Source organism: Bactrocera oleae, chromosome 6 (assembly GCF_042242935.1).
Source record: "Bactrocera oleae isolate idBacOlea1 chromosome 6, idBacOlea1, whole genome shotgun sequence".
NCBI lineage: Eukaryota > Metazoa > Arthropoda > Insecta > Diptera > Tephritidae > Bactrocera > Bactrocera oleae.
This window is the reverse complement of record NC_091540.1, coordinates 47,247,651-47,266,744: the sequence shown is the minus strand read 5'-3', so window position 1 is coordinate 47,266,744 and position 19,094 is coordinate 47,247,651. Positions and strand designations below refer to the sequence as shown.

The 19,094-nt window shown below is 32.8% G+C and overlaps 1 protein-coding gene across 4 annotated transcripts in view; it reads right to left on the bottom strand.

Moving 5' to 3' along the window:
* Window positions 1-19,094, bottom strand: part of SP1173 (major facilitator superfamily domain-containing protein SP1173) — a 66,831-nt gene that overhangs the window by 21,128 nt on the left and 26,609 nt on the right. For 2 of the 4 annotated variants that reach the window (XM_070110938.1, XM_036372097.2), the window contains exon 2: window positions 16,396-16,430. The gene's annotated coding sequence lies outside the window, so the exon portion shown is untranslated. Of the gene's footprint in view, window positions 1-16,395; window positions 16,431-17,449; window positions 17,546-17,632; window positions 17,752-19,094 lie in introns of those variants that run through there. The other 2 variants (XM_036372098.2, XM_036372099.2) reach the window with 2 other exon arrangements.

Below are 19,094 nucleotides of genomic sequence, written 5' to 3'. Positions count from 1 at the left end.
TATTTTTACTTTTTCTAGTTCTGTAGGCTTTTTCTTTGTTGAAATCTCTATTTTCTGTTGGTAATAACAAGTTCCAAAAAACGAAACACATGTAAGTGTATTTATACATTATAAGTTTTCAGAAGGTCAGCTGCTACATGGACGAACTCAACGATTACCCAACTTTGCCGATAGTCTACTCACAATTCAATAGAATTGGTGCTTTAGAGCAAAAGTATTAAAATACATACACAAAAGTATGTTATATACATATATTAATATATATGAATGTATATACAATAAGAAACATATGGGTATGTTAATGAATTCGAATTGAACTAATAGTGGCTCATTTATAATGCATAGGGCGAAATTTGACATTGAAACGAAAACCAAATTGCCAGACGAGTTTTGAATAAATACATAAATTATTAAAGCGCTACGAAGAAAACAATATGAAAATTGTGTAGCACATATGTATGTACTTATATGAAGTATATATGTACATACAGTGTATGTTTATGTAATCACCTTTAATTGTAGCTATAAGTACTTTTTACATAGAACTCATATGGCCAAGGCTTTCACAAAGAAGGATATATCATTATACCCTGAACAGAGTATATTAAGTTTGCCACGAAGTCTGTAACACCCAGAAGGAAACGTCGGAGACCCTATTAAGTATACACATAAATGATTAAGATGATGAGCTGAGTTGGTTTAGCCATATCCGTCCGTCTGTATATACGCGAACTATTCTCTCTGTTTTTAAGCTATATATCTGAAATTTTGCACCTGTCCTTACCTCGCTGAGAAGCTACTCATTTGTCGGAACAATATAGCATATAACTGACATATTAACTGAACGATCGGAGTAAAGTGCTTGCATGGAAAACTTTTCTATTTTCCGAGGTATCTTCACGAAATTAGATCGAAATCAAAATCTTGTAAGGAACCTTTGTATCTGTGAAGGGTATTATAGCTTCGGTGCAACCGAAGTTAATGTTTTTAACTTGTTTTACTAATTTATTTATTATTAATAGTTTTGTTTCTAAATCAAAGAAGCTTTGATTGTAAAAGGCTAATGTAATAAAATAATTTTCATTATTCATTAATATATGTTTATTCTAATATTTGGTTTAATTATCCCATAAATTATTCAGATATTCAGCCATTGAAAATAATAATTATTAGAAAATAGTTAATTTGGCAAACAATTTACCATAAATAATTGATTTTTAACAGCCGCGGCTATCCTTAAGCGGGCCGAAAGTAATAGAAAACGTTTGTTCTGAATACACAATTTATAGGGAAGTTCACACCAAATAATTCATTGTTATACTTGTATGATATATGAATAATAACAAAAATCTTGTTTTTTTAATTGCCTAACATCACAGTTCTGAAAGCTCCTTCAATCAGTCATTGTTTACTTCACAATCGATTATTTTGTAACATTCGTAACATTTGCTTGTGCAACGACGGATAAAAAAAGCTGTCTAATTCAATTTTGAGTTTCTGTACCTTTATATATTCACGCTCAATGAACTTTGAAAGACTCTTACAATTTAAATCATTTAACTAATTTTAGTTTTCTGTACGTTCATACACATCGAATCGAATCGAACAAAAATAGACGAATACCTCCGACTCACTAGAAGTCAATGTAGATCGAAAATATATTATATTGCTTAACAACTTTAGCATGAAGCAGCAGATTTTCCCAATTAATATTAATATAATATAATTATCTCAGACATTAACTAAAATTTATTAAGACATTGCACTATAAGAACACATAACGCTTTTGAAAAGAATCTACCGCCTCAATCTAACTCTCTTTGAAGTTTTCTGATATTATCTGTCTTTGCTTCGACAATTTTCTGCTCGCTATCCTAGCGCGTAGCTTTCTGTCAAAAAATATATATGTAAAAGCAACTACAAAGTTATCGAGTGTAATTGATAAACAAGTGTAAGCGGATACCTCATTAAAGTGCTTTAACCCCTACATTCAATGCCTCAAAGTATGTTTTAGACATTGTAGACCAGTCTTACCACAGTGAATGTATGAGCTATGATTAATACCGCTAAAAAATTAAAAGAAACCCATTTTTTTCTGAACTAAAGATTTCAAATAAAGCATATATATTATAAGTAAACGCAAGGTGCAAAACTAAGAGCTTACTAAAACGATTTTATGGCGTAAAGTGCCTCTCTCAAAAAAGGAAAAGCAACACAATTGCGCATGCGTCAAAGGACATCCTGGAACACGTTTGCAATAAAGTGCTGTCAGTTTGTTTAATAAGCTGGTATAGTTCTTCGATTCCTTGTTTCTATTTAGGAACATGGTAGTAGTTCCAAGTCTCATTAATAGTTATAAAACGATGCAAGAAATCGGTTTTATTCTGCTTAAAACGCAACAAATAATGCTGAGACATTTGTTCTCGATCTAGTTTTTGTTGAATTGTTAACTTGTGCGACACTAACTTTCCAAACAGCTTTTTCACAACCAATCTGTATATCATGTGAAAGCCTACTGCTGCGTAGTGCATCTATATTACAATAATACACAACTATTTGAATGAATCATAAAAGTTCGTTGCTTTTTACTACAATATGTATGCGCATGTTTCATGAACAGGACATACTTGTATACTATCTATACAAAATCAATAGGCGACTACATTTGCATACGCTTGTAAATAAAATAATTTTTGTTGTCACTGCCCATCAACTGGGTCAACCATATATTGCAGTAAAAATGTGGCTTTTGTATCTGCTCCATTCATATTTCAACGAATGCCATATTTATATACAAAACGAATGTACATAGTAGAACAGCAACTACTTGATGTTAAGCATCACCGTAATTCGACGTACCCGCACGCAATAAATCACAGACATTTCGGGCGGAGACCCAACACAAAATAATTGAGCGGAACGAATTACGGGCTTTATTTGAAAAAAAAATTATTATATATAAAATGCATAATTTGTACTGTTACGAATGACGAGAGAGTTGAAAGAAATTCGAAATGTGGGGTGAAAATTAAAATAAAATTATTCCCAATCAATAAATTTCTGTTTAAGGCGAACCGAATGCAGACTTCCTTGTATTCATAGGTGCGTATATATAAATTAAATATTGTAATATTTGTTTATTGACTAATTAAGAACGCAGTTGTGCGGAAGAAGTGTAATAATTTTACACATTCTTATAAATTTCCTATAGGAGTACAGTCGTGCATGATGGTTTCAGGAAATCGTTTTTTGTTTACATATAAGATTTTTTAATTGCCTACGATTGAAATGAAGCAAACTCAATTTTTTGTAATTATTTCAATATCTTATAAAGTTAATAGTGAAATACTTTCTATTGGGTTTGGTTTAGTGAGGTTCTATGAATAAATCTCAAAGAAAAAAAAGTTAAAAGCTGCGAGCTTTGTAGTCAGAAAACTCCTGCATAGACAAAATGCCTTGAGCTTATCACACATCTGCATAGACATTTTATTATATTTCTGCAGTTGACCTGGATAGCGATAAGTGTGTAATTTTTCCTTGATCACGCTTGACCACTTCTCTTGCTTTTAGATGTTTCAAATCCGTTTTTATCCGCTTCTACAAATGGCATTTGGTAAGATATCAGCCCTACCGCGTGACATCGATTGAGGAATATATAAAAACCATATAGAATAGAAAGGTGAAGGCCAAGGCCGGTGTTTCATATGATCAAGGGAGAAACCTAACTAAATATCCTCAAATTAATGTCGTTATTGATATCAAAAAATATTGAAAATATATACATTCTCGTATATATCAAACTTTACCCATAGTATTTTAATTACTTAAAATATAATATGTATAGTCATTAAATATACAAACTTGTGTGGGTAATAAAAGGAATTTAGTCTAAAGAAATTATTTGCTATTAGTATATTATGTTACTCTTTTAAATTTTAAATTCCACTATTTCGGTATAAAATATTTTTATCATATTTCTAATTGAAGCAATCATTTCTGTATGGTCTTTTGACCAATAGCAAACGCAATTCAACTCATTTTGGGGCACTTTCTCAAACAAAACATACGCACATGCAATTAACCTATAAGTACTTGCGTAGCCATAAATACGCACAAACCATAAATTGTCTACTTCAGATACGCAAAAGCAACCGAAAACGCCAGCCACATACACAAAGTAGTAGCAGTGGCAATAAAATTTCACTTAACAATGAATAATACAGAAAAAAAAATATTTTTACTTTTAATAAGCTTTATTTCTACGACACGCACCCTTTCTATTTCTGCTTTAGACGGCTAATGGACGCTTATGAAGCTAGCGTCATAGTTTGTTTTAAGAAGTATGTATATGTACTTAACTACCAAACCATGTGGCATGGGGCGCGGAAACAGATGCCACAACAACATGTTTGATTGCTGATAATATTGCGGAAGAACTCCAAAAATAATAACACTATTTGGATAAATAAAGCCACCTATTTGGCGGCATTAAAGAGTGTGTACACTCGTGTGCCGGTTAGCGTAATAACAATAGGAAGCCAAAAAGTTGTGGCAGCACCCACTACTGTGGCAGAATGAATGCGTGCATAAACAATGCAGCGTAACAGCGGGAGCGGTTGGGAGGCAAAAGATGGAATAATTTTCAATTAAAAGGCAACAAATTGCGCTTTTGGTGCTGTACAGCTGATTATCAGGCAGAACAGTTACCAAACTATCGTTATGCTACTCGTAGAGTCGAGTGGTTGTTCAAGCGACTGCATGAGCAAGCGTTTATTACTAGTAACAGTTTAAGCGTCTACTTATACTGTATTTTTAAAGTCTGATTCATTAGTGCGTGAGCGCAAGCGCAATGCCTTTTCTCTTAACATACTATATATACACTTATGTACATATGAACACTTATGTACATATGTATTCCATAAACTTGGCTGTGGGCATGGATATTTTGTGTACCTTTAAATATTAACATATGGGGCAGGCAACAAAAGGTGATGCTCTAGAAAACGCGACTAACGGCAAAATAAAAATAAAAATTTATAAAAATTAAAATTCAGCAATAAATAATATGACAATAAGACCGAGTATTTCTAAAACTCTGGTATATTTTTCATATTACTATAAAAAAAATTACTCAGTAATTTTTCAAACGCATGAAAATGTTGAAAGATCTCCATGTGTACAAATTATTATAGTGTTGCCAACTTTAATTAAAGAGAAGATAAATATTGTATATCTCAAAGTCTTTGCCCCAACAATTTTCTCGATTTTTTGTTTGTGGCGATCTGTCGGTCATATTCATACAAGGGGCAAGTGTAGACCTTTCATCAAAAAGTTGAACGCTTTACTGACGCTAGGAGAAATATGTGGACTCTGTCTGTATGTCGTTTTGCTTCAAGAACAACATCTACTTAAACTCTTCTTCACAGTTTTTTTGAAGATAACGCTCTTTCAACTTAAAGAAAATAGCATAGTCATCCATTTCAGTTAGATTTTTCTATAAAGTGAATGAACTAATTTTTATTTATCTCAATACTCTGATCGAACTACTTATGCGTTTAAAAAGCTTAACTGAATCTAAATGCTTCCTTTTAATAAATTTGAGAGAAATATTAATATTTCTTATATACAGAACTCCAAGTATAAAAACTCAAATTTTTAATTTTTTTTTAAGTTGCCAACATTCAACATGTAAACCTTTGACAATATCATTCTTTATTTCTAGAAGATCGCAATTAGATATGAGATTAAGATCAAGTTCTAGACAAAACCCAATCATATTCAGCGCTATATGAATAATACAATAAGATTTGTTATAATAACGAAAATTATATGTAGTACGAGTATAATATAATTGCACATTTTTTCGGCAATCAACTAAAGTATATCCAATATTATACCTTCAGATAATTTTGCTAAGATAAGTAATACTGACCCGATTTTGTCTATTTTTAGCATTACAACATATTATTAACAGAGTCCTCTGAGTTTCATTAAGGTATCTCACATACCATCCACAATATTATATAGGTATAAAGAGTGAAGTCAACAGGATCTTTCAAAAACGTGAATATCAGTTTAGGCAAGTTTTGGCCCGATTTTATCCATTTTAAGCACAAAGATACACTGTTATTAGAAAAACACGCTGTCTCAATTTGATTAAAATAGCTATCACATTGGTCAACGTGAAGTTCGAAAATCCTTATATTAGCTACATGGAGGCTAAGAGATATATTGACCCGATCCAACTCATTTTTGATCTACAGACATACTGTTATCAGGAAAGGATTTGCTTCGTATTTCCATAACATATCTTACAGATTGACCGATATTTTTAATAAAACTTTAGCGTGTACAGTTATGGTCAATCTGGAAAATGACCTTAGATGACATAAATAAAAGGCAATATTGGTGCAAATTTTTATACCGATATATTAGTTGGTACTTGATTTGTTTAATTAGATAAAATTTAAAGTTCTGTTATATGAGAAGTAGTCGTGATTGTAGTAAATCTTCCCATCTACGAAATCGTGCTCCCCTTTTTTCGCCAAAGAATACGCGTACCAAATTTTATCACGATATCTTAATATTCACGACGGATGGACTGACATACATCCGATACGAGTTGAAGTATCGTCATCATGATCATTTATATATATATAACTCAATATCTATATATCTCGATTAGTTTGCAGTGATGCAAACAACCGTTAGGTGAACAAAACTATTATACTCTGTAGCAACATGTGGCATTATACTCTTGCATGCTACGCTATATTCGTCGCTATGGCAACTCTGCCTACAAAACTGCCAGTTGGTCAAGTTTTGCAGCTGTACGACAAGCAGCCAACCGCGACCAGCAGCAGGCCTTCGATGCTAATTTGAATATTCACCTAACCAAGCGCTGTCAGTCAGACATACACGCCAATCCACTTCCAATACATGCAAACATACAAGCCCAACATGCATATTGTCTACTGTGTACTATATGAAAATATTGTTATTGTTGTCTTTTATTGCTTATGCTATTTCAGACAATAATATTAAAACACAACATTGTTTATTGTTGTTGCCATTGTAGTCATAGCAACATTACGTCATACCATGTTTTGTATAAAAAGTGGACTTAAAGTTGCCGGCAGCATTAATCATTCATATTTTCGTATACAAAATATATTGTATATGTATACAAAATAAAAATATAATTAAATAAGCAAATAAAATGATTACTTTCATTGCCTTTTGTTCTTCACCTTAAAGTGAGCGACTTTTCAAACTCTGCTTCTCAAAGCTTTAGTATCTGTGCTTCTACCTTTATACATGTATGTTTGTATGTATATTTAAGTACTAAATAATTTGTTTGTGGTGGCGATAAAAATACAATCAGCTTATTGCTGCTGTAAAAAAGTGTTTTTGTTGGTGCTTTGTTGTTATTTCACTTCTTCTACTCAACTGGAACCTTACAATAAAACACATAAGTGCCAATGTATGTGTATGTAATATAATGCCAGTTATTCAATTGATCATGACATTTGTTTAAGAAATAATATTTTTTTGCCTATCAAAACAAACGTACATATGTGCATATGTCTGTAACACATGCAACCACTGATCAAGATGTTCGATTGTTGTGTCTAAGTCATTGCAGGCATTTTATTGTAATTAATCTCAATATATACGTACAATCATACATACTATATTAAACAACGCTATCATCAATTGTTTATTCTAATCTGTTGCTATTTACAAAATGGGTTAAGGCCACATTCTACAGCTAGTAAAAAGCTTTTTTAATATTTTCATAAATTGCTTGCGAATTTGAGCAATTTTTAAAATCGTTGATGTTCTATTAAAAGTACGAGTATATTAATTGATAACACATGTTCGAATACTTTATTGTATGACAAAAGAAAAATAACATTTATTTATAAACAATTATACTTAGAATATATTGTATTATGAATCATTGAACTGAATTGATAATGTACGAGTATACTACAATATTATAAATAAGAAAGAAGAATAATCTGAGATCACTCATATTTTTTTACATACTGTAATGTATTGGAATTAGTGTAAGTGTGATAATACGAAATTGGTTATTAAACAAAAATTATTTATTTATTGATATTAAAAATTTGTTTTAATTAAAATAAAATCTTTATAAAAGACGTAATGCATGAAAATTCTGAAGGCTAAACTTTTGACGCTTAGAGAAAAATTTCTTCAACAAAGAGAGAGCCGAAACTCATAAGCTTTTATGCAGGGGGAATAGTATGCTTAACAGCTTCTATAGTTTGTTCGAAATATCGAGAACAGCTACAGATAAGCGATGCTATAAAGATTATTCTGGACAAACTCTAAACCACCATGTATTTTTAAGCTAAGTTAAGTTTTCTTTAATAATGAGTTAAAGAACTTAAGCCTTCCATTCCTCATCTACTGATTTACTGTTGTCAAAATCAAAGTTATTTCCGCTAGAAAATCCAAATAATACTCTTTTAATTACCAGTTACATTAGAATTGCTAATAGGTCAAGAAATCTTAATCTATAATATCTAATGAGTTGCTGTCCAAATTCAGCGCATTACCTTGGCATCTGGCTTAGTCGTTGATTTGCCTGATTAACCATTAATGTTTATGAGAATAACATATATTTCGGACAATGAAGCAGAGAATAATTTCAAAGCTGCAAATTATACCATAAATCTTACGAAATATGGCATAGTGAGTTCATATTAACCTAGAAAACTTATAGAACTTAAATTTGATTCGAACTGAGTCCACCCAAAGCGGGATTTTGTCTCTCAAAAAATTTCAAGCGCTTCTGCATATTCTTCACAGCGATAACATCGTCTTGAAAGAAACAATACAGAAATAATCGTAAAACAAATATTCAAACCATTCAAACATGCTATTCAAAACAAATGAGTCCTTGAGAGCTCCTAAAACTGAACCCCTATATTTTACAGTTAGACCTAACCTTCAACATACCCAAGTGCATTCGGACAATTGATTCGTGAGATCCAGCATTTTGGATATTAGGTTAAACCAAAACCGATTCTAAATTTGGCAAATCTTTTATATTAATTATTCATCGCTCCAATCACAACTATTTTTTCGAAACATACTTTCAAACCTTAACAAAATGATCATCAACTGTTTCCCATTCAAACTATTACTGTAGTATTTCTAAGCTTACAATTTTTAAACCGCTTTCAAGAGCTACTTTGCAAATTGAGCAAAACAAAGCGAACAGTCGAAAAGCAAAACAAATGAGCAAAGGCTTAAATGAGTAAAGCGAAGAAAAAACTAAAATAAATGGCCAACAAAAAATGCACAAACAAGTGTGTCAATTGATTAGCACAAAGTCGACGATTAAAGTGGCGATCGGCATACAAAGTATATACAAACATCCAATACATATATGTACATACTACCTATCTGAAAGTGTATCACATACAATATAATGCTACAACTGGAGCAACAAAGTGAGTAAAGAGCAAAAGAGCAATTAAGTGCCGCACGTAAATGTACGCACGGTTCAAATGTCAAAACTTACACACATAAACAAATGACTTCATGTGAATGCGTAAATGCGAGCTAGAGTCAATAAGCACAGTAGGAAATTTTGTTAGTAAAGATTGTTGCCAAGTTTTTTTTCAGTATGCAGGTGAACGAGAGCGCATGTTGTAAAAACTGATTAATATACTCTACTCTTTACTTACTTTGAAAACATCAGATATTGGAAAATAAAAGAATTTTTGGAAAGCTTTGCTATTAATCAATAAAAAATTATTATAAATAGTTTAATTATTAATATATGTCAAAAAAGAGATCAATATATAGATATGATTAAAGTCAAATTTGTGGACTATTTTTGACTTCCATGTGAGCAATGATACGATGATGATACGAAACAAAGTATTAGATATGATACTAGTGGCGTGCTCACACAGAAACACAATTAAATTTTCAGTCTCGCTGGCAATGTGCATAGATATTCAAGGCTGTATGCAGGTCTCCAGAGTTATATACCATGGAGTACAAAACTATATAATCAAACAACAATGTATTTATTAGCCAGAGGACTGAATTCCAAAGGGGTCACTGCAAGTAAATATATATCTCTAACATATGCAAGCTCGTAGAGAAAAAGGTCGAAAGCAAACAAATGTTTGCTATGTTGCAGCGAAGCATATTGACATCAATGAAAAAGCGTAATTTTGGTAAAAAAAAACAAAAATTTTAAACGCGTTAAAATATCAAAAAAATACTTAAGCATCTATTTAAAAGCGTTTAACTTTAAACTAGGCAACCAATGCGCTTTGATGCATTTTCAAATGAGCGTCAAAGTGCAGGCAAAGTTGTTATCGCACAATAATCACACGAAAAAATGCCACACAGTCAAATACCGATGTGCATAATGACATGCACTGTGCACAGAAAATAGGGTAACAAAATACAACAACAACAGCAATGATGTTTTGAAAAATTTACAGCGGTATTGCGTATACGAACGCATTGCATTTGCACTTTGCGCCAATTTCCAGCACTTCCAATGCGATTAGCGCGTTGAAGTTGCTACATTTTTTCACAGCCTTTCGCAAAATTAGAATAGACAAAAGCGTGAACGTAGAATGTTGGCAAAAAGCGCAGATTTTTTTTGTCTACAATAGACTCGCATGCGCACACACATACACAATTGCATTGCAACGGCAGCGCAGCTGACACTTGTTCGCTTGCGCTGAATCACTGTGGCAACAATCAAGTGCAACAACAATATTAGCATATCGAATGCATGATGTCACTGGCCGTTTGTGTTTACTCACTCAGCAACACAAACACCTACATATATGTGTGTGTGCTTTCGTTCGTTTATGGCAAATAAACGCTTTTTTTCATAATAAATATTTGCGAAAATAAATTTGTTCAGCAATTCAATTTCTTTATGATTTGCGCAAACTGCGCTCTTGTGGCGTTGGAAATTGCTTAATCAAAATCAACCTGCCGGCTAAAAAAAAAATAATAATAATAAATGCAATTTAAACAAATATGAAATACACACAAATACAGTCCACCGGCAACCGTTTAATGATTTAATCGCGCGAATTTTTAATTGTGTACGCGCGAACGTGTTGTTGCCACATTTTTCCACACATATCTCATTTTCGCTGTATTTATTTTTTTTCATGCCCGTTTGCCTGCTTCGCTGCCAATTAAGCGTTAAGAGCAAGCAAACAACTGAATTATAAAATTTTTGTTGAAGCGCTTGCCACATCAGCGACAGCGGCGGTGGCATGTCTTGATTGAATTGAATTAATTTAGCTGTCAAGTGATTAGTGAAAATACTTGAGACATAAGCAGCGTTTGGCAAGTGCTGGAACTTAAAAATTTCATGTTTGTGTTGTTGCTGTCGATCGAAAAGGCAGCAGACAATTATTTCATGTACCAATTATGGGCAATAATCAAAAGCTGCTGCAATAAATTCATTTGACACTTTAAATTTGCGAAAAACAATTATTTACGGTCATTGAAAATTAAGTTGTAAAATGTTTTCGAACTTTTTATGGCGAAGAATTATATTTTATAACGCATATGCGGAAATCGAATATTAATTGTCAATTCAGTGTTGTAAACATCAATCATGGCACTTAGGCGTCATAGTTTATAAAGTTATAAAATCAACCGCGAGTTCACAAATATTTCTATTAGGTATATGGGTGCTAACGGATATATTAAGCCAACTTTACATATTTTTTGCACAAGGGCATACTGTCTTAATAACTATATTCTCCCCGGATATATATTCTAGACCTCACAGAATGGCCAATGTATGGAAATAAATTTGCATAGGCACTATGGTTCACATATTTGGTGTCTGAGTCCTTGAAAAGTCATAGGCCGATTTCAACAATTCCTAAGCGTAAGATGAAATACTTTGAGAGCACTATTTGTGGAAATTCTAAAAACTACATTGATATTTGATTTGTATACTGTAAGGTAAAAGAATCAATTGGAATTTAAAAGCTTGTTATGTGGGAAGTTGGCGTGATTTTAATTCGAATTCGCCTAATCACAGTATATAATAGCAATGTTTACATAACCACACGCACCAAACTTGGTTGTAATTGGTTAAGTAGTTCCGGACATACAAGTTGTATAGAATTTCATCTGGAAATGAGCGGTGTCACAACCCCACCCGAACCTATAAAGCCCAGTCGTACCATCTTGGTTTTGAAATTTAATGCTTGTGGCGCCTTTATTCAGTGAATTATTACACTATTTGTAGTGTTCAACAAAATCGTAATATATTACACGTCCACTCCCTATATAACGGTTTTGTTATTATCTGATTTTGTTCATTTTCACAGTGTATGAAGACATTTTGAATTCTTGTCTGCAAGTTTGGTTGATTTGGCTTCAGTGGTTGGAAAGATATGCACATTAAACCATTTAGTTGGTGAAACCAAAACATGTTTTAAGCAAGTTTTATCCTAAAAATGCTGCTGCAATCCTTTGTACCAAAGTACAGTTTTGTATCTTAGTTTGGAGCTCAGTTATAACACTTTATAGGTTTTCGTTTACAGTTGTCAGTCGGTCACTTTGTATGCCAGCTATATGCTATAGCGACTCGATCTGAACAATTTCTACGAAATTTGCACCGTTGCTTTGGACAATATTCCACATTTGGTGAAGATATCTCGTCAAATGAAAAAGCTTTCCAAGCAAGCACTTTATTCCGATCGTTCAGTTTGCATAGCAGCTATACGAGTTTACTATAGTGATCCGATCGGAACAGTTCTTCGGCAATTGCACCATTGCCTAAAGCATTAAACCAAAATTTTGAAGATATTTCGACAAACGAAAAACTTCGAGCATTTCATTCCGATCATTCAATTTTTATGACGGCTATATGTTATATTGGTCTGATATCAGCGATATCATATCCGTTCCGACAAATAAGCGGCTTCTTGGGGACAAAAGAACGTGAGTGAAATTTCAAATTGATATCTCAACTAGTTTGCGTATGTACAGACAGACGGACAGACAGAAACTAAATCGACTCAGCTCGTCATGCTGAACATTTCGGGCCTTTGACGTTTTTTTTTAACTATTACAAACTTCGTGGCATTAATATACACTACTCGAACAGCAAAAAGTATTACGGAGTAAGTTTTTAATAAACAAACATTGCATATTTCTGCCAAAACAACATTGGTTATATATTCGTCACAAATTATCAAAGCAAAAGTAGCTGATCATTATATTATATTTATTACAATTACAAATAATGATTAACCTATAAAACCTCCCGAAGCGTACTTACAATTAGTAAGACATTATTAATTTTTATGAGTAAAATATATGTGTCTTCAAACTCGTCAATCTTAGAACAGAACACACATACTCACAGCACCCTTTCCAAATGAATCATTCAATCGATTGAACAACTCGACGTGCTCTGTATTCAATTAATAAACAAATATGTGTGTAATTGAGTGGAAACAAATAAAAGAATTCCCTTTAGAAATCGCGCATTTTCTTAACGCCAACGAGTAAGAGTCTCACTAATTGGTTTGGAATTCAATGAATATAATATTACTGTAGCAATTTGCGCATTTCACTGTAGATGAGCACACGTCAATGATGAGGTAATTATTTATGGCAAAATTAAGTCGTTTCACATTTGCTTTGATTTAATTCTCCCACTCAAGTTTTAAATGAGTGCGAAAAGGTTTAACTGCATTGGTCGATGAAATGGTGAATGGATTACAATCAAATTTGGTATCATAATAACGTATTTTGAAGGCCATAGCCTCACTTAGTTTTATTACTATTTTTTGCTTCCCCACAGCGAATAGTATGCCGAAATCATTGGAGGGATCGAAATGGAAGGGCATTATTTTTTGACATTGTTCAGATATACTTGAGAACTTATTTCTAAGCAATTTTATATATATAATATATATAAACGTAAACATATATATGGATTAAAGTCAGTCTGACGTTTTTAAATCCTGAATATCAGTTATATGGGGGGAACTGGAAGTTCGAAAATCTTTATAATATATTAGCTATATGAGGGCTAAGAGATGTATTGTACTTCTCATATAACACAACTTTAAGTTCCAGCTGATTCAGTTCACTTCCAGTGATTATATCAGGATAAAACTTTCCACAAGTATTGCCCTCAAGGTATTTAATCTGAACCCCAAAAATTGTCTAAGTCGGGCTATAACCAAATATCTGGACCCCAGTGCATTTGAGTGATTCTTCACCGAACATATCGGTCAACCTATGAGGTCTGATATAGAAATTCGAGGAGAAAATGTTTGTAAATCTTCCGGTTGACTTCTATCCAATAATTAGTAGGAAATCTTAATGAAATTCAGAATGGATATCTTTCATATAAAAGTGTATTTTCTTATCTATGACTGCAAATAAGGAACAAAAAACTTGTTACTTTTAACTAAAATATATTCGAAAATCACATATATATCTTTACCTTGCGAGAGTATAAGGTAAAATAGTATTCTGAAAATTATCAAAAAAACAACCATATCTTTCTATACTAAGCTAAACGAGAGGAAATCCACAACACCCAACTATCTTCGAAAATCGGCTGATTTTCCAGTACTAAGCAGCATTTACGAATATAAACCAATAAATATTTGCTAACGACAACATATTTACTCATATGCTAGAATTCATATTTATTTCTATTAATAAGCCTTATCAATGTTTCACTTCTTCCGAAGCAGCTGCACCCTGTACACATTTATTTGCAGCACATTTTTGCTCTAAATACCACATATTCCAAAGAAATCTCGTGCTGTCAATCAACTGCAGTCAACAGTCAATCATAAAAGCAAACGTACAATTCTAATGAAAATATTTGCAAAAAATATTTATGAACCAATATATTGAGTAAATAAATCAAAGCTAATATGAATAGCTAAATAAGAAGCACAACCTTCTCGTGTATCTATGTTTCTGCTACCACAAGAATTTGTAATGGCTTAGTCATGCGTGAAGACAATCGACACACCTTAGAAGGCAACTGTGTTCAAACTAAACAGGGTTAAATTAAGTTTACTAAATATTCAGCATGTTTACTTACCTTTACATTTGTTTGTGATTACATATTTGCACACTTGCATACATGTTAACATATAGTAAGGCTTGTAAATATATTCAGACCACCTAGCAACTGGCTATCTTTATAAACCATCTAATGCATATGCCTAACAGATTGTTGTCAATTAATTAGAAAGCCGGTTCAAATACAATAAAGGGGGTGGAATCTATCAAAGGGTGATGTGCCGGTAGAAGAAAGAGTTCATGCGAACCGATGCATATGCAAGTGCATAACAAGGATTCTCTACGATTTTCTCTAATGAACAAAGACGCGACAGCAGTTTAGATGAGCTTATCACACGGTGTGGTATAAGTGGATATGTTTTTGGCACATTGAACTCTGTTATCTGTTTTCTGAAAGCTCTTCATTTAAGGAATTGTTGTATTAGTTGTAATATCGGCGTAAGACTACTTTAGAAATTAGTTTCGAGCAGGCTTGTAGAGAGGGGAGTCTAGTTGGTTGTATAAGTAGCCACCAGAAGCACATGAGTTCAACTTCCGACCAGACATAAAAAAATAAAGTTATGAAACAAAGCTTGTTTTAATGGTAGCTCAACCTCGGGAAATAATATGAAAACTCTGTCTGATTTGATAAAAAATATATTAAAGAATAATCAAGCAACCTTCTACAACCGACTTAAGTCTAGTGTGACTTTTCATTTTCGAGAACATCAAGAAGGAAAAAAACTAATCCGAGGAAAATTTTTGGCGAAATTACTTACAAAAGGTATAGGTGCCCGACATTCAAATTAATCGGTTTTCATTATAAGGTTCTGGATTCCAAACGATCATTCTTTACGTAAGACGCCAAGAATAGACTAAAGACTAATGAAATGTAATACAAATTTTAAATAATAAATAATGTCTTTAGTAAAGTTAACAATTGTAAAATGTATATCAATAATCTGAATCAGTATTCATAATCCATATTTTCCTTACAGGGAAAGTCTCCAATAAGCGTAATATGCTTAGCAATGCAGGCGTTCGTATCCCGCTGCTAGTTAATAATAAATTTCGCCACATCAGCAGACATGCCACATAAATAGGACACGCGCCGCGGAGTGAGAAATAATTTTACTCGTGTGAGCAATGTGCATGTGTATAGGTTTATTTATAACACGATATGAGTCCGTGCATAATACATATGCATAGTTGGGTATGTCTGCATGTAGTTGCGAAAGTTGTCTAAATTTATAGATCAAACGCACGCAGGCGAGCAATCAACACGCGAATGTACAAGCAAAATTGATACAGTACCTTTTAGGTGGACTCGGTGGATACGCTGCAAGGACCTGAAAAAGTGAGAACAAACAACAAATTAATGGAAACTCTTTTACTTGCGTAGTCATTTGTGCATGTGTTATGGAAAGGATTATATGGACATGTGTACTCGTATAATAAAAGTAATTAATTGCCAGCATAAAATTTATTTTTATTTGAGACGAGCATATGCGCGCATCTGAGTTTAAAAAATTTAATATATTGTTTAAAGTATTTAATTTTGAAGTCACAGCTTTTTTGAACAAATGCGGAAGAATTAGAGAACCACTTTCGTTTGACCACAAATTTATCACTTGCGATTTTGAAATATATATTGTATATTTTTTGACATCAGATGACAACGACATAGTATCAAGTAAATAAAAATCATTTTACGCCGATTTCGTAATTTTAATATTTTTTTATACTTTTAGATTTCTAACCTCCAGTAAGAAATTTTATAAAAGTGGTAAGAGTATTTGAAATTATATTTAACCTAATGGGGTAAGGACTAGTCGGAGTTCTCTACCCTTTTTCAATTACAAATATTAAACTCATTATTTTATAAAATTTTATTCTTCGCTGAGTAGGGTATATTAAGTTTGCCACACGAAGTTTTTAACACACGGAGGGAAACGTCGAAGAACATATGAAATATACATTTATATGATCAACAGGACGAGCTGAGTTGATTTACCCTTGTCCGTCTGTCCGTAAATCTATCTTATAGCTGAGTGATAAACTGATCGATCAAAATCAAGTTCTTGTTTGGAATATTTTGTAGAAGTTAACCTCTTTCTGTTTTAATTTAATTTTGTTTTTAAATATTATTTTCCTTTTTTAATTTTTATTTATTTTCTACAAACTATTTATATTTTTTTTCAACTCAGCTATATAGTACTCGAGATTGCACACACGCAAAAATCACTTATTTTAAGAATAACGGCATTTTTGAAAAATTGGCCATAAATCATAATTTTATTGCCAGCAAACGAGTTTTTTGAAGGCAATCCAAATGGCAAGACGCAAAGTAAATATTTATTTAACTCACACGAGTTATATTTGTATAACACAAATTTTCTAAATTTTCTTTCTTTCCCCACCATTACTTTATGGAAGCTAATTAGTTTAATTGGAACACACTGCAACGCAGCTACACATTTCACTAAAAGTTTTCGCGTTCGACCGTCTTTGTTGGTGCTAAAACACATACACATATGCAATCACAACTTACAGTATGAGGAAAAATTAGAATACAAAAATTTGTAGCGACGCGCTGACACATGCATGCCACTACGCTTGTAAATATAGTATATCTGCCAGCACCCACATCCACTCGCTGGCAACCTGACTGTCACAAGCAAGCGCGAAAATATTGACTAAACAAAAAAAGAATTGAGCAGCGCCAAGTCCCAAAATTATAAAAAAAACAACACTCATACATACATATATTATGCAAAGCTTTTTGTGCGATTGCCACACACAGAACGCAAACACACACACTCATGTACTCGGAGATGAGTCGCCTTAGGTGAATGCTGAATAAATATTTCAAAATGCCACCAAAGTCAAATATATTTACGATTATGAGTTCATATGCTGCTTTTGCTGCTTGCCGAAATTGTAAAGGTGCCGGTAAGATACTATATGCGCTTCGGTTGAGAATAAATAGTTTTGTGAATAAAATAAAAGCGGCATACTTTACTGAATTAAAAATTTAAAAACATTTTTTTTTTAATTTTCACAAAAAACGCAAAATAAAAATAAATCGCATAAATGTATGGCATACCTATACATTAGTAAGCATTTGTATGTATGTGTACATTTTAGGCTTTCAAAATTTCAAAAGTTTTGTATGGTTGGTTGAATGGCTGTAGCGCTTGACAGATGCAACATGTGGTAAGCATCGGCTAATGCTTTTACACTCAAAGTCATTTCTATTTCGTCTATTTTATTCATTCTATTTTCAAGAAAATATTTTTGTTTTGCTGCTTTCATTTGAGAGTTTATTGCTTAGTTTCATTTTCGAATGTACGAATATGTCACAACAAATCACAGCTGCTAAGAATTACGACGGTGTGAAGAATACGATATTTATACACTGAATAGGGTATATTAAGTTTGCACGTAGTTTGTAATAGCCAGAAAGAAACGTCGGAGACCCTATAATATTTAAAAAAGCTTGAATAAAATTTTAGACATTTTTATGACGTTTCTAGTAAATTCATCAAGTGCACGGGGTTCAGGTGCAGGTTTGGATTTAGAGCGTCTAGATATTTCCAGCTTGCCTTACTCTAGAAAACTTTGACAGTTGTCGTCCGTCAAGATTTTTAGCCTTAGCATATATGCCTTAGACAGTGCCCGGTTCTAGCTTCTACAATACAGTCGCAGCAATTTATTATGAGCAAGTAATTCAATGGAATCAATCGGTGGCGCATCTGGGACAAAACGACCTCACAGTCGCGTAAATGCAAGTTCTTGTTCAGCGATTAAATTGTCGGATGTGAAAAAAGAATATGAAAAGCTAACGAATTTGTATGAGGTAAGCAATAAAAAAAATAGATGGATATTAGGCTCTGCCAGGGGAACCATAAATTAACGCACTTTAACCTGCAAATAAGCTACCATATTCCAACAATTTTACTTTAACACAATTTTCATTTAAAAATAGACTATTAGTATCTTAGGTATGTAGT